This window comes from Ursus maritimus, unplaced genomic scaffold (assembly GCF_017311325.1).
Source record: "Ursus maritimus isolate PB19 unplaced genomic scaffold, ASM1731132v1 scaffold_3, whole genome shotgun sequence".
Lineage (NCBI taxonomy): Eukaryota > Metazoa > Chordata > Mammalia > Carnivora > Ursidae > Ursus > Ursus maritimus.
The window spans coordinates 42,450,158-42,467,289 of record NW_024425563.1 but is presented as its reverse complement, the minus strand read 5'-3'; the positions used below and the strand labels follow the sequence as shown (position 1 = coordinate 42,467,289).

The 17,132-nt window shown below is 37.9% G+C and overlaps 1 long non-coding RNA gene across 1 annotated transcript; it reads left to right on the top strand.

The window, feature by feature from the left end:
* The first annotated feature begins 10,853 nt into the window (after positions 1–10,853).
* Positions 10,854–16,609, top strand: LOC103658965. The gene is made up of 3 exons (XR_567356.2): positions 10,854–11,006; positions 14,367–14,490; positions 16,328–16,609. It is a non-coding gene; the product is annotated as an uncharacterized LOC103658965 (long non-coding RNA).
* Positions 16,610–17,132: the final 523 nt, after the last annotated feature.

Below are 17,132 nucleotides of genomic sequence, written 5' to 3'. Positions count from 1 at the left end.
CTCCCCCTTCTAAATATTTCTAAATGGTATTTCTGGGGGGAAAAAAGGTAAATTAGCCAAATAATTGTGAATTTCTAAATGAGATTTGTTTACTAGCATTATAAACACACATATTTAATATTTTAAAAGAGGGGGAAAAGATTGAAAGAAATTCAGCCACAAATCTAACTTTATTTGAAGATATTTCAATTTTTATTTATTTATATCTGGCTTTGCTATTTTAGTCAAGGGCTTCCCCTCTCTAGCAAGCATGTGCCATTGTACTGCATATGTACTGTGTTTTATATTTACAACCTTCAGACACCTAGAACAGTAGGGAAATGAACTGGTTTCAACTAAAATATGTTGCCTGTTTTTAAAAATCTTTCCGATTTGATAAATCAAGAAGCAGTCCAAGAAAGTTGGATGCAGCTTGGGCATTTTTGGCAAAGAAATCCCTATTCTACTTTGGAATCGGGTACAAAGAAGACACTTATCCCAGATAACACTTCTTTTCGTGCCTGGACTTCACCACAAAGAAAGGCGTGGTTCAGAATCCAATATGTTTTGGGGGTTGTATTTGCCAGCATAGTCAAATCTTGATGATTCAGGATCAAGAATATGTAAAATAGATATGAAATTCATTTAAATCTCAAAGTCTCATTTTTAACCAATGATTCCAATTTCTCGCCACATCAAGCTATTTTTAAAACTCAAAGGGAAATGAAATACTTAGACGTGAGATTTCCCTCTTTACTTTCCCTCAACAAGCCCTGTGGAATCAGGCATTAAGAATATCAAGCAGGGTAAAAACAGAGCCAGGAGATGCAGCCCAGTGAGAGAGAGTTGTGTCAACAGGAGTCAATGGATGGATATCCCTGCCCTGTTCTTACTAGCTGGGTAACAACTGACAAGTTATGTAAACTCTCCCACTCTCAGTTTTCTCACCCGTAACCTGATAATAACAAAAGCAACAGAAGCAGATTATTTACTTGCCAATTAATATGTCAAAATGACCAACTGGTTGAATATTGGTATTTTCTGCCTCTGTTCACATATCAGTTATTTGCAACTTTCAAGGCACTTGTGAAAGCATTTTTAAAAGAATGTTTGTTTTAAAATCTTTGCTTTGTGACTTGCAGGATAATTTAGCAAGTTTTCATGTATTCTAATGCTTTCTTTGTTTGCTTTTGAGATTTCTTATATTTCTAACTTATTTTCAGTCATTGATGAAAATAAATGAAGTTAAAAATAAAAGATAAAGCTAAAAGAACAATTAAGACAAAACTAATAAAAGCAAAATATCAATAAAAACAGTGTCCATTTTTGCCTCTGCAGCCAGTATTTCCACACACTTTTAAAAATTTTTATATTTTGCACAGTTTTTGCTAGATATTCCTGAGAAGACCACTCATGTGTTACTTTTAAAAATGGAACGTGGAATAAAAAGCTAGGGAATATTTGTTTAGACTATTTCCTGTTAGTTGAGCATTTTTCTCAAGATCATTACTATATATCTAGATGGTACAGGTCTTTCTATTGTGCACTTTAAAAAGGCAAAGTTGGAATAACTGCCAGAAAATGTGTTTAAATTATTTCAAAAGCAGGGGCGCCTGCGTGGTGCAGTCGTTAAGCGTCTGCCTTCTGCTCAGGGCGTGATCCTGGCGTTCTGGGATCGAGCCCCACATCAGGCTTCTCCCGTAGGAGCCTGCTTCTTCCTCTCCCACTCCCCCTGCTTGTGTTCCCTGTCGAATAAATAAATAAAATCTTTAAAAAAAAATAAATTATTTCAAAAGCAAAATACTTAGAAAGCAATAAAATACCTAAAGAAGATTAATTAAAAATTAAAAATCTAATTAAAATTAAGAAAATCATTCTAGGATGCACAGACATCCTCAATATGTGAATTACTGAACAGAAACAAGAATTTCTGAACCATTTAAATTTCAATCAGTTTACTTAGAACTGGACATAAAAATGTAAAACTCACAAAAGATATTGCCAGACAAATAGTGTAGGCAGAATTGGCTAAAAGTAAATACAATATTTGAAAACCAATGATCTGGAAAATAGACAAAAATGTAAAAACACACATAAAATTTTGGTTTGCTCTCCAAATTAAAAAACCTGCAAAATGAATAAAAACTCATAAAGAGTACCAAAACTGCTTAATGATACATCAAAATTGACTAATGTATTAAAAAAATCTGTCTAGATTTTTACCTAATTAATCATTAAGCCAATTGGTTATTTTAACCAATTCGTTTTAAGCAATTCATGTATAATCATAATTTCCTATGATGGTGAATGAGGATGAAAATAGATGGTTTGTAAAGTAACTGGTTCAAAATAGACACTTAATAAAACACAGCTCTCCATATTTTCTGAGGCTCAAAAAGCTTGATGCCAAAAAAGTATAACAAAACTTAGTGTAACAAATTGAAATAAGCTTTAGGATTTGAGGACTGCTGAGGAATAATTTCTGCAAATTATCTTTTATTCAGCATGTCTGTTGTTTGCATTCTTAATGAAACTGTTCTCTGGCAGAAAGAGAAATACATACATAGTTGAGTCAATCCTAAAACTCACCGTTTCGTCAATTTACACAATGAGTATTTGGTAAGCACTCTTAGAGGAGGTATATATAATCAGAGGCTCATCAGCTTCAAGGCTCTTTTCTGCATTCTCTCCCTGGCCCTGCTGCTCTTGGTTTGTGATGACCAGCACTTGGACCACAGACGATAGTACCCAGTATTATGTGCAGTAATACCAGAATTTTTTATTATATTCTTACTTAGTGATATATACACACATGTATCAGCTAAGCAAATTATATCTCATGATTCATTTTCCTGTTTTTTTAAATACAACTTTTTGCTCTGTCTATAGTTAAGAATTCTGTCATTTCCCACTCCAAGGAGAACGATCTTTGGGCCAGTTGCTCAGTCGTTATCCTGGAAATAGCCCCTGCCTTGCTATTGCCTGTTGTGACATCTGTTTTCTGAAGCCCATCTCTCTCTCTCTCTCTCGCTCTCTTTTAGGGTTGCTCCCTCATTTTGGTGAAATGTGTCCTCTGGTAAGCTCTTGAGAAAAATGTCCATGGGTATGCTTGAAACTTTGCGTGTCTTAAACTACCTTTATTTTATTCTTGCACTTGATTTACGGTTTGCCAAGGTATAGAATTCTCAATCTTTTTTTCATTCAGTATTTCCAAGCCTCATATTGCCTCTAATATTGTTATGAGAAGCCTGATGTCACTCTGTTTTCCAGTCCTTCCTAAAGCTTTTAAGATCCCTTTATTGCTAGCAATCTGGTAAATTCATGGTAATATGCCTTGGTGAGAGTCTTTTTTTATTTATTATGTTGACCACTTGGTGGGCCCTTCCAATTTAGAGTCTGGGACATTTTCTTATATTATTACTTTGATAATTTTCTTTTTGCTACATTCTCTAGTCTCTTTTTCTGGAACTTCTGAACATTGGACTTCTTGAATAAATTCTCCACATCTTATCTTTTCTATGATGTATCCTTTCAATTTTTGTCCTACTTTTGGGGAGATTTCTTTTACTTGACATTTTAACTTTTTGCTGATAAAAACCAGTCAGCTATTAGATTTTTAATATCCAAAACCCCCTTCTCTTCTCTCATTATTCCCCTTATATAGCAACCTGTTCATGTTTCATGGTTTCTTTGAAATACTCTATTGCTTCAAGCAGTGTCTCTGTTACGTTTGAGTTCTCTTTTGTTTGCGTGTTTTTGTCTCCCTTGTTCATCTTGGAAGCTTTCCTCAATTGCCTGGTATCCTAGTATCCTTGGCTGTCTTTTCCTGTGTTAAAAGTGGGCTACTAGAAAGGTGATTGGAAATGTGTACGCACCGGGCCCTGCTGTCCTGTGGTGTAGTTGCTAACTGGCCTTTTCACTAGTGACTCAGATGTCAAGCTTTTTAAAGGGATGTTGCCTCTGAGAAAAATCCTCCATTTCCTGCCTAAGAGTTTTAAACCTGGGTGCTGTTGTTCAGAGGTGGGTGGGAAAGGGAGCTGGGGGTATCACTATTCAGTATTTAGACTTTCACTTACTTGCTATACTTTTAATCTGCTGTCCTGAGTGTCTGGGTCCTTTCTTCATGAGCTTTTCTAGTTCAATTTCACCAGGGACTGTACCGCTTATCTCTGGTCAGGGGAGGATTTCAGTTGGTACGGGTGGAAACTAGAGTTATAACTGACTCTAAAATAGACTTCAGATAACCTCCCTGTTCTCGTCATCCTCCCTGCTCCTGCCTTCTTGGTGTTTCCAGTACCCGAGCATTTCTAGAGTTTCACAGAATGGCTCAGTTTGCTTCTCATCAATAGAGCCGTCTATAGGCACTTAGTCCAACCCTCCTGCACTCCTTTGGGGCCATCCTCCTTCTGTATATATCACAGAAGAAGGTAATAGAGGTCTCCTAATACTGTTAAAGTTAGAGTTTGTGTTTCTCTTTCTCATTCTATTTACTGTCTGGAGATGATTTTTAAAAGGCTAAGGAGATAGAAATGTCTTTACCATCTTGAAATGTGAAGATTCTGGTGTTAACTTTTATATCAGAATATATTGGAAGTGGAATATTGCTCTCTGTGACTACAAATTAATATCTGGACACTAAAGAGACTGAGCAAAACTTCTTTCTTCTATTTATAATCATTGGATTTGGTTCTCATGGAATTTTGAACTTGTGCTGACTATTGACCCTATATTTAGTTGCCTTAGATCTTCAACATCAAGTTAGCCAAATATCTCACGTATTTCTGAGAGGAGAATCGGTGATGAGGTAAACAGAGCCTCCTGGTCAACGGGCTCTTCACTGTGCGGGTCTCTCTCTCTAAGACCAGTTCCGCATGCTGCTTATGTCCATTTAGAAGAGTTAATACTCTTCCTCTGTGCTTCCCATCTCTTAATCTGGCGCAAAGGAAAGATAATTTACTCTCTAATTATTTCAGAGTGTGAATCTTGATTTTCTTATGAACTCTGTGAACTTGGACAATCTAAACAATTTTGCAAGCTCAGTGTCTTCTCTCATAAGCCGGGGAAACTGATACCAGAGTTATGGATAATATTAAACAAATGAAGAATTTATTTCATTTATTGAGTTAACAAATATTTCCTAGACTTCCTTTGAGTGCCAGGCATAATGCTTGGCATTGTGCAAAGACGCAACAACGAGTAAGCCAAAAATCCTTGACGGCAGTTGAGCAGGGGAGGGAAGCACGAGAGTGGTTATTAGGGTATAAAGTGGTGAGTACTGGGACAGAGGGATGCATTATGGAAGCACAGATATGAGAAAGCAACCCAGCCCTGGGGGTGTGGGAGCACGTCCGGGATCGCCAGCGATAGGATGCTACCTGAGATCGGCAGGCAGATCTTAACGGAAAAGCAGGAGCTACCCTGGGGAAGAGGAAATATAAGGATATTCCATGTTATGAAGACAGCATAAATAAGGATTACAGAGGTGAAAATTGACATTGTTTGTACAGGAAAGTGAAAATGAGTCAGTGTTAATGAATCTCCTAACAAAGACTCCAGCACTCCAGAAATGTTAGTCACCCCCCTCCCCTGCGGCTCCTAAATGTGGTCTTACTAAAAATCCAAGGGATTCTCAGTTCTTGGGGCCAAGACACAAAGATATCTGTCATACATGTCCGGTGTAGCCACTGCAGGATGTGTGTGTGTTTACACACTTCTACGCGTGTGTGAGTGTGTGTGTGGTGTATGTGTAGGTGAGCTTGTGCTTTGTTGTCCAAGGCTGGTTTTACATAGGTTTCGTTAGGGAGCCAGTTTCTTCCTCTTAGCAGTTCAGTTTGACCTCCGCCATTAGTATATTAGATTAGAGTATAATCTAATATGCATGTATATATAATACACACAAAATACACACTAATGTGGTCTATTAGGTTACACTCTGCTGTGCTTCTCTGTGAACTCTCTGTAGAATTCTCTATGAAAACAGCTGTCATGTTCTATGAAAGTCCTTGTGCTCAGACTGGTGCCACAAAGGGGACTTTTTCTCAGCACTGAGTTAGGTTTGCCTATTCCTGAATTCCCTGAAAAGGTATTCCTGCCAATGACTCCAATGGAATTGAGATATAACCCTCTCATTTGAGACATTTGGGGAATTCCAGCTCAATATTAAAACTCTGCTGCTGAGGCTAACATGGATTTTTCTAATTAGATCCTTCACAAAAGGGAATGGATTCATCACCTATAAGTTCTCAGTCTTCTCTCTCAGAGTCAGAGACGAGGTGACATGGACATCATATAAGTTGCTCTATTGGTTTTTATGGCTTTGCTTATATTTTCTTTGGAGAGCATAGTGTGACTTCATCTTTGCTGGGCTTAGCTTATTTTAATATAGTGGTAAACATTTCCTGTCATTTAGTGTATCTATAAAACGATGGTAAAAATCCTGGAGATAAACGTGGCCTCCATCATAGTTATTCTCTTGGGCAAGTGGATTCTGGTGTCAATGCTGCCTTCAGGTCCCGAAGCACAGTTATTGGATATTCTCAATTAATTTCATCCTTTTAAGGAAGAGTTTCGTTGTGGAAATATCACAATCATGTCTTATGAATAAAGTGTGAAATATAATTTTAATTTATGCATGTGGTTTCACTATGAAGTAATGAGAAACATTTGTTTGGATACTTTGCAAAAATGGTTCTGAAAGTAGTTTTTAAAAGTTTCAGAAGAAAGTTTTTAGCACATTTGAAATACTTTTAGTTTATTCACTTGCTCATTTATTCATCTAATATCTATCAAGGCCGATTATTATTGTTCTGATACCCTACTAGGTACTGGGAATGAAAATGATGAGCGAGACAGTCTGTCCTTTGATGAGGGATCTACCCATTTTGGGTGGTGGGGTGGGGGAGGCATGAAAGAAAAACATGAAACATAGTATGATAAATGCTATAGTGTTGATATATTCTTATGTCTTCTATATATTATGTATTATTCAATCGTAACCAGTTCCTGGGTTGTTAGGGAAGGCTGCATAGAGAAAATGAGGATCTCCTCCCAAGCTGAATTCCCTGAAGAACAGGACTGTGTTGGGAGGATTTAAGTTCTGCCTTTCTTTGAAAAGACAATACCATTTCTTTGTAGATGTATTTATAGTGATGTATTTGTACTGGATATTTGAATTTCAAGTGGCATACCTATGGAAAGAAAGATTTCTGGACAAATTATAAAAGAAAGTCACCTGCTCCATTTCTTTCAGAAGTAGTAAACACTATGGTTATTTTTCTAAGACAAGAATAACATGAAAATCCTTTTCATATTGTTCAAATAAGAGTTGCAATTGTTATTATTTCTACCTGTACCCATTTGTGCTTTACATCAGCTATCAAACACAAAGTCATCACAGTGACTAACAGAGGTCTTCGAAGTCTTTTTTTCTTATAGCAAAGAATTCACGAGTTGAGATGAAAGAAAAGTAATAGAAATTATTGAAAAACATATTTTACCACACATTTTTAGGGAAATGCAATTTTATTACTTTAGGGTAAGATGGAGAAGACATACCCATTTGCCAAGTGAAAAAACCTTAAACATCTAAATTCTTTATTTACTTCTATTGATCTTGTTCTCATCATTTCATTCCTTTCTACGCAACTTTCTGTGTGGAGATAAAGACCTCAACCTAAGATAAATGTAACAAAATTCATAATTTATTCATTGATCAGAGAGTTTTGGACATGAAATATCCCCTTCTAGCCAACACTGGGGTTGGTTGCAGCTAGTACAGATCTGAGAGACATTAAAAAGACACATAAGGCCTAGATCCTTCCTTGAAGAAAGAGAAGTATAATGAGAGTCTCAAAAAAGAAATGATACTGTCAGATTCATGTGAAAAGCTTGTGGCATACCTATGCTCTCTCATGCAAAGACTCGTAGAATATCGGAAGCTTGAGAAACCTTTCAAAATTGACTCACGTTAGTATGGCATATTCATTCATTAGCTGCTAAGTGCAGACCTCACATTTGCCAGGCACTGAATTCTTGCCCTCATGATGCAAATGTACTAGTAGATTAAAGGAATAATTGTACGAGGCATGGTTTATGCTTCTTGTTGATGAAGCAACATACACTAAAATTCAGTTTTAGAGCAGGGTGATTTCTAGGGCATGTGGCACAGAAAACAGTAAGTATAATGATGTTGAAGTTCTAAAATGAGACCCAGTTCATCAAGATGATTGGTTTGAATCTGGAAATTTCCTAGGATGGGAGAGCTAAGTTTACATGTTAGAAAACGGTGTGACCACAGCTCTGGAGTCGCCTCCTGACATGTTATCGAATTTCAGGGCCTGGACTCTGGCCTGAGAAGTGAGGGTTTATAATTACGTGTTTTCACATATGTTTTCCTGACTGCTGTATATTTTGGCTATTGTTTATATACACACTGCATAGGAAAAAAATATGCTTGACAAGAAAATTAACTAAAAGATTTTGATGTAAAAAATGACAGGCAGACTTGGGGCCTGAAATCTAGTGAGAGATGTGGGTAGTGAAGGGTTAACGTGAAGGGGGGTGGAAATCTCCTCAGATGTGTTTTTAGGTGTGTGGAATAGTCCTTCCACAAAGCCACCACACATGCAAACTTAACATTCTTTTTAAGTGTCGAACAATAGACACTCTAAGAAGATTACATCACGTTGCGTGTTTTGGGTCAGGAGAAGGCATATTTGTGAATAGGTTGGCCTGCAACGGCCTTCTGCCGCTTTAGTCCTGTGACTGACATGGACAAATAATTCCTCCAAAGGCTACATAAGTAGGTACCTCAGCTGTTGTGTGTGGTGCACATGGCTGAGAGCCTGAATGAGATATTTGCGAGGCTGGGGATTGGTCAGGCTGATGTTTAAGGTGTTCCTTCTTTGTTCCTGTTAAACCTTTTTCTTGCAGAATCTGTCCGATATTGAGAAAGATTATACTGAATCCCATTCAGTAAGCAACGAGGTGGTAACATAACACTCTTGTGACAAGCTTTGGACTTAGCTTGCCCATTCCTCACTGAATGATGTTTGGTAAATACCAAGAGACCAAAAGAAGTCCGGAATATTCCCCAAATCAGCCTGTAACTCAACTCTGCTTGTAGCAAGTCTAGATGAAAGACCCTGAGTTGTTAACTTTTTTTTCTCCTGCCGAACACTCCTCAGAAGTTGAAGGTAGAAAAGTGGAAACAGGAGTGGGGGCCATAAAGCCCAGGAGAGCTGGAAGGTTTAATAGTAGGTACTAGGGCCATGCCAGGGCAATGATTGAAAGAGTTTTGTAACAATTCCCTGCTATTATTTTATTTTCCTTTAAATGGCAGATCCAAAATTTGAATTCCTTCATAGCTACCTCAGTCACCTCTTCTGCCTTGTCTAGAATCTGCTCTCATGGTCAAGATTAATCTCCAGGGGAAAAGGGTGATTATGAAGTGGCTTTCTCTTAGAGTTGTCTTTATTTCTGCATGTTTGGCCTCTGACATAATTACCTTTTCTAATTTAATAAACATATGGAATTACTTTTTCTAAACATGACTAAAGGGTCAGAGTTTATGTTTCCTTTAATAAGATTACAAAACTTCTTAAAGTTGAGAGTTTTTTTCACGTGATAAAAAATTCCTGGGAGATTCTTGATTTATTATTTTTTTGAATGCAACGACTTGAGCACAATGTTTTAATTCTCATTAAATGCCTGTGTATAATTTTGACTATTCTTCATTTGATAGTTTATATCCTTCGGAGACATTACATAGTGTGCTGATCCCAATTCCCCATTTTAAAGGTGGGGAACTTTATTTATAAATATTCTGGCAGTTGTTTTTAAATTTCATTTTATCCCAAACATCTAAATATAATTGTATATTTGAAAGTATCTCCTCAAATTCATTTTATTAGAATAAGATAAGAATCCCAAATATGCATATAGAATTATATACTTGCAATAACAGCTGATTTGCAGGTGATTTTTTTTTTTTGTAGTAGAATTCTTTGCTTCATAAAATAACTTTCCACAGAGTTGATTTAAGTAGCATTCCTACCTAGTTTGTTTAACAGAGCATTATATATGAAAAATTCCTAAACACTCTGATGTACATTGAATTTCTTAAGAACATTTCTATGGAGTCAAGTGAGGCATTTATATATTTGTCTTTCATTCAGTGGATATTTTAAAGGTACTTTCTATGTGCTAAATGCTGGACTAAATAGTAAGTGTGCTACAATGGCATACCCTCGAATTTAGTCTAGAGGGGGACATGGACATGTAGGCTGGGTTTACCATTGGACATGACAAGGACTGTGGTAAATTATGCATACAGTGTTGGGAAAGCATAAGAGAGGAGCATCTAACTCAGAGTAGAAGAGAAAGGAGGACTTCTTAAAGGGGGTGATATTTGAAATTAGTTTTGAAGGATGAGAGGGAGTTGAGTTAACCAGTTGAGTAAGGAGCAAGAACATTCTAGTTACAGAGAACAGCATGTAGGAAGCCTCCTTAAGGTATGATATTATCATGACACTGACCAGGACCTTTATGTGTGATAAAGAAGGTAAACATAGGAGAGTGATAGAAGATAAGAATATCTCTCGGTTTGTTTCCTACTCATTGATTACTACTCTGTCTCCTTAACAGCTTCCTGTTTTACCCCTAATTCTTAACTTCATACTTTCTGAGAGCTCAATTCTTAGTCCTCTCGTCTATCTACATTCACACTGTTAGTGATTTCATGGAGTCTCATGGCTTTCAATGTCATCTCTGTGCCAAGAACACTCAAATGTAAATATTCTAGCCTAACTGCTCTTCCAAACTAAAAACTTGTCTACAAATTATCTTTCTGACATTTCTATTTGGGTGCTTAATGAACCTTTCAGAATCAACATGTCCAAAACTCAGTTGTTCATCTTCCTCCCTCTAGGCTGTTCCACCCATAGCCTTCCTCGCCTCCACTGATGGCCGCTTCATTCTTCCAGTTGCTCAAGCCAGAATGCTACAAGATACTTTTTCCTGTAATTGAGGTAAGATTCACAGAATATAAAATTCATCGTTTTAACCACATTAATGTGTACAATTTGTACATAATGTGAAAGTATCACCACTATCTAATTCCAGAATATTTTCATCATCCCCAGAAGTAATCCTTTAACCATTACCAACCATTCCCAATTTTCTCCAGTTCCCCAGCTCCTGGCAACCACTAATCTACTGTCTGTAGCAATGGATTTGCCTCTTCTGGACATTTCATATAAATGGAATGATGTAATATGTGACCTTTTGTGTCTGGCTTCTTTCACCCAGTGTGATGTTTTCAAGGTTCATCCATATTGGAGATTAAGAGTATTTTTGATTCCTCTGTTTCTTTCACGCCTCACATCCATTCCATCAGGAAATTCTATTGGCTCCATATTTAAAATATTCCTGGAATCTGACCACTTTTCCATTCTCCCACTGGGACCTGATGTGAGACACTGTCACATCTCTTCCACATTATTACTAGAGTCCCTATCTCTCTCCCTGCCCTAACCTCACCTCCCTCCAGTGGATTGCCCACATAGCAGTCAGAAGGATACTTTTATTTTTATTTTTTTTAAAGATTTTATTCATTTATGTGACAGAGAGACAGCCAGCGAGAGGGAACACAGCAGGGGAGTGGGAGAGGAAGAAGCAGGCTTCCAGCAGAGAAGCCTGATGTGGGGGTTCATCCCGGAACACCGGGATCATGCCCTGAGCCTAAGGCAGATGCTTAACGACTGCGCTACCCAGGCGCCCCAGAAGGATACTTTTAAAACCCAGGTCAGCCAGTGGCATCTTCTTGATCAGTTATGGTCTTAGCAGTAGTAAAAATTTAAAAAAAGAGAGATTCAGGGATAATATACATCTGGTATTAAACTCTTATTTCAAACTACATTATTCTGTGCAAGTATTCAAGAAAGAAGCAAGGATTTAATTGAATCAGTAATTATTTTTTCCTATAAAACATTAATGAAATTAAATTAAAATGCAAATAACATTTATCGAGGTCACAAACTAAGCAGGTGATGACAAAAAACTAATCTCTATAATTCAAGTTAAAAGAAGAGTCTATTACAGAATAGCTTTAATTTCTTATTTGGAGACCCTTTGTTACTGAGAAAAATTTTTCTGATACATGAATAATTATAAAATAAGTCAATGAAATAAAGTTTTCAGATACAGTTTTTCACGTTCAAAATCTTTCAGTTAATAGTGTCAGTTCTCTAGGTAGCATATCAGCAAGAAGTTATAAATTAGGCATTACAGATGAATCATTGTGTAAGATTTCTCAAGCTTCGGAACCCGTGATATATATCCTTTTTATTATTCTCTGCTTTTCTAGATCTTCTGCCTATTTTCTAGAATAAATACACCACCAATAAGGGGGAGGGCGCACTATATTAAATATTTTTTTTTTTTTTGGTAAAATTTGCTTAGAGAACGGTAAGCCATATTAAACATGAACTAATTTGCTAGGGTTCAAGCTAGAGATTAATTATCAACATGTTTATAAGGTAACACAAAACTTTAATTTCCAGCATTATGGCAAACATATGACATCTAGAAATGTTAGAATAAATGAAATGTCTTTAACAAGAACAACAACAAAACAAACAAGCAAACAAAAAACTCCCAAACACACACAAAAAAAACAATTCAGAGCATGTCACTCTTTTGCTCAAAACCCAGCAGTGGCTCCCATTCTATTCAGAGTAAAAGCCGAAGTCTCTACCATGGCTATGAGGCTCTTGGGATCATTATAACTTTCCAAAGAGTTTATTTAAGTAGCATTCCCCATCCAGACTGGCCTACGCTCGTTCTTTCTCACTGGGCCATTCAGGCCTTCTTGCTGCACCTCAAATATGGTCTTCTCTCAGCTTAGGGACAAGGCACTCACTCTTCCCTTTGGCTAGAGTGTGAACTCACTCATTTCCTTCAGACCCTTGCTCATGGGTCACCTACTCCATGAGGCTTCCACTGGTCCCTACCCCTCATCTGAAATTGCAACAGGACGTCCTACTCCAGTACCCAATTTCTCTAACCTTGCTCTTGTCAATATTTCTAGAACACAATCATACTCTAACTTGTCCTAGTCTCTCTTTCTTTTTTTCTTCATTTCTTGTGTGTGTATATATCTCACCAGAATGTGAACTCTATAAGGGTGGAAATATTTGTCTTTTTTTTTTTTATTGTTGTACAATATTTTTGGGACTAACTACTACCTGTTGGTCTTTTTATGTGCCAGGAACTCAGCTCAAGGCTCTACTTATATTATTTATCTCATTTAATCCTCACCAGTAACTCTGTACGACAGATGATCATTTCTCCCACTTCCAGATGAGAAAACAAAACTTAGAAAGATCAAATAACCTGCCCTAGGTTTGAAGCACATAAAAACTCAGATTGCTGGGCTCTGAATCTGTACTCTTAATAGTTACCTTGAACTGCTAACGAAGTAAGCAGGATGGGGTCATGAAGGGTGTGGGGAGTTCTTGAACTCTATCCTGAAGTACAAAGAGAGAGCTAAAAATTTTTCATCATAGGTGTGATGGAAGAAACTTATGTTTTCCATGGAATATCATAGGATGAATAACCCCAAAGACGACCATATCCAAATCCCCAGAACCTATGAATATGTTACCTTACATGGTAAAAGGGATTTTGCAGATGTGATTAACTTAAGGATTCTAATATAGGAAGATTATCCTTGGTTATCCAGATGGCCCAATAGAAGTGCAAGAGTGCTTTTAAGAGGGAGGCCAGAGGATCACAGAGATGGAGAAATGGAAAGATGGAAACTGAGGTGGAGTGATGTACTTTGAGATAGAGGATGTGGTCATGTGCCAAGGAGCGTAAGCAGCCCCTAAACGTGGAGAAGGCAAGAAAACCGATTCTCCCCTATAACTTCTAGAAGGAATTGCGGCCCTGATGACAATTTGATTTTTACCCAGTGGAATTGATTTTGGACCTCTGACCTCCAAAACTGTAAAGTGATACATTGAGTTGGTTTAAGCCATTAAATTTTTGGTAATTGGTTATGATGGCAATAAGAAACTAATACACAGAATTTCCCCTTATTTTTTGAATTTAATAGAGAATTGATAAAGATCAGGTTTATCCTAAATGAAAGCATAGCTCATCTCCTCCATAGATAGAGCCTGGCTCAATGGAGTGGTGTGTAGAGCTCACAACAGTGTTCATAAACATTAGGAGAGGCTGCGCAGGGTTTGGTGGGAGTGGCGGTGAAAAGAGGTTCAGCTCTCCATCTACTCCTGGTATAGTCCTCCATGAAGCAAGAGAGGGGTTTGTCTGTACTGCAGTGGACTGCATGTTAAATAACCATAGCTCTCTTTTCTTCTCCCCAGGTGAAGGCTGGATAGCACGGTCCCAGAACAATGCACATACAGAACCAAGCACATGAGAGGTGAAAGGAATTCTTTTTCTTAAGTGCTTGGAGTTCTTCTGAAGCAAATGCCACTAAATAGAGAGGTAATTTTTCTTTTCTTTTGCAGCTCAAAGAATGTTGTCAAACTAAGACTGACTTAGACTCTTTAGGCAGAGCCCATCATCCTGGGATTCTGGGACACATCTCTGAACTTCTTTCCATTGAATTCGAGTTTGGATGCAAAGGTAGCTCAAGAAGACGCTTGAAGAGAGCACTTTGGAAAGCAGTGAATTCGAGCTGCCGCAAGTTCAGGCACATGCTGAGCTAGTTCAGAGAAGGGAACCCAGATGGAGTCAAGGTTTCTCCTCTTTGCATCATTTACAGTTGTTAAGGAGTTAAGTTTGCCTGTTCCCTCCTGACCCAACCTTAACATGTGAGAAAATTTAGATTCACAAAAGCAAATTTAGAGAAAACAGAGTTGTGTTAATAAAATAACAGTCCCTTTAGACTTGGGTCATCTTGAAGATTCAATTTCAAGAGTGTTTAGAAATGTAAACACATTTCTAAAGTTTCCTAATGCCAGCTGATACAGTCCTTTTGGGAGAAACCAAATGTGCCCAAATAAAATAGGGGGAAATGCCACAGAGAAATTCTCATAAAAGATAAACTGTTGCAAAAAGATATATATATTTTTTTACTATCCGCTTTGGCCAGAGATTCAACAAGGCTGGCTCAAAATGAAGGAAGACAAAGATTAAACCGCAGTACTTTTGATTAAAAGAGACTCAAATTGCTTAAAGTGATCTTTCCATCTTAACCAGGCAGTCAGCTGTGGTCTGTGCTCTTGGATATGTCACTTGTGCTCCTCTCCGCAAGGGACTGGCGTAAACAACCGGCACCAACCCCAGCATGAGGGGCGTTCCCAGTGTAGCTCCAGAGCCTTTCTGCGTATCCCCTCTGTGGTGTCTTCAGGAGAAATGAGGGCTGACCATTCCTCTCTCTGAGATAGGGACAGCCAGCTATTCACCAACTCTTAGGTTGAGATGGTCCATGTTTATCCAATTTTAACTCAGCAAAAATTTATTATACTCCTTTCATTTAGCAAATCTTTACTGTACTCTTCTTTGCATCGTGGCTGTAGAGATTAACCGTGGTCTCCTTCCCTTAAAGATTTCATAATCTTTAAGAGACACATCAGTAACCCAATAATCATTGTGCCTAAGTAACTCAGGTTGCTGGGAAGGCCAGAGAAAGGCATGTCATTCATCTTGGTAATAGAGAGCAGAGGGAGCTTTCTGAGAAAAAAGTATCCAGAGAAAGACACATGGAGCTGACTCTAATACTCTGAATTGTAAATGAATTACATAGACTAAGCCCCAAACCTTAGTTCCCAGTAGGAAATACTTGTCTATCTTAGTGATGGATTGTAAGTCCAACAGAATAATGTGTTTGCATGTTATCTTACTACTGGTTTCCCATCCCCAATCCTGCTTCTTCCCCCTTTTAGCCCCGGGAGTTAGAAATTCAACTAAAGCAAGGTAGGCATGTCTGGAGTCAGGGTGCCATTTTAGAGCTTATGACTACTCTGGTTGGGAGTCTACTCGCTCAGAGGAAATAATTGGTGAGGAGATTATAGAGACAATACCATCTATTTCTGTATAATAATTAGCTTTTAGAAAGTGTGTTAATGGGCATGATATTATTTGTCTAATACTTAACTCATCCTCTTGGTGACTAGAGCTAACCTTTGGCAGGCAAAATTTTAGAGCCATAACTCAGTATTATAGGTTGAATTGTGTGTCCCCAAAATTCATATGTTGAGATTCTTACCCCAGAATGTGACTCTATTTGGAAATAGGGTCATTGCAGATGTATTTATTTAGGATAAGGGCACCCTGGAGGAGGGTGGGTTCCGAATCTGACTGCTGTTCTTATAAAAAGGTGAATTCGGACACAAACATGCCTGGAGGGAAGCCGACATGAAGAGGCACAGGGAGAAGACAGCTATCTACAAGCGAAGGAGAGAGGTCGGGAACACGTCCTTCCCCCACAGCCAGCAGAAGGAATCGACCCTGCCACATGCTGATGTTGGACTTCTAGCCTCCAGAACTGTGAGAAAGCACATTTCTATTGTTTAAGTCCCCCAGTTGTGTAGCTATGTTGTGGCAGCCCTAGTTAACCAGTACACCCACCAAAATCTGGCATCGTGGCTTCGAGTAGAGGCAACGGTCTACCGAGGTGCTGCCTCATTCTGTCAGAGCGACTCACTTTCCTCTGCACTGACAGGAGTTTTTTTCCAAGAGGTGCCCAATGTAAGTTATGAATTCAGCATGGCGCAGCATGGGGACTTTTTGTCTTTTAAAACTGGTATTGGAAGAGAGGAAAACCTCACAGATTAGCTTTCTTTTATTTTGTGGAATGTTGGACAGGAAAGAGAAAGAAAAAGCCCTCAGGGCACTTTAATAATACTTACTTTTAACCAGAAGTGAAAAGAATTCACAAGTTATTGATGGGATATTTTTAAGGAGAGAAGGTATTTTTGTGGATTTCTTTTTCAAATGACTGAAAAACAAACAAACAAAAAACCCTAAAAAACAAACAAACCCCCAAACCGACAACAAAAACCCCAAAAACTGCAAAACAAAGACCCTTCACTTTATTTTCTTGAATATTTAATATTCTCTCTGATCTTCATTTCAACTCCCTGACTTAATTTTTAGTTTTTCTCTGAATTTCAACCCTGAAT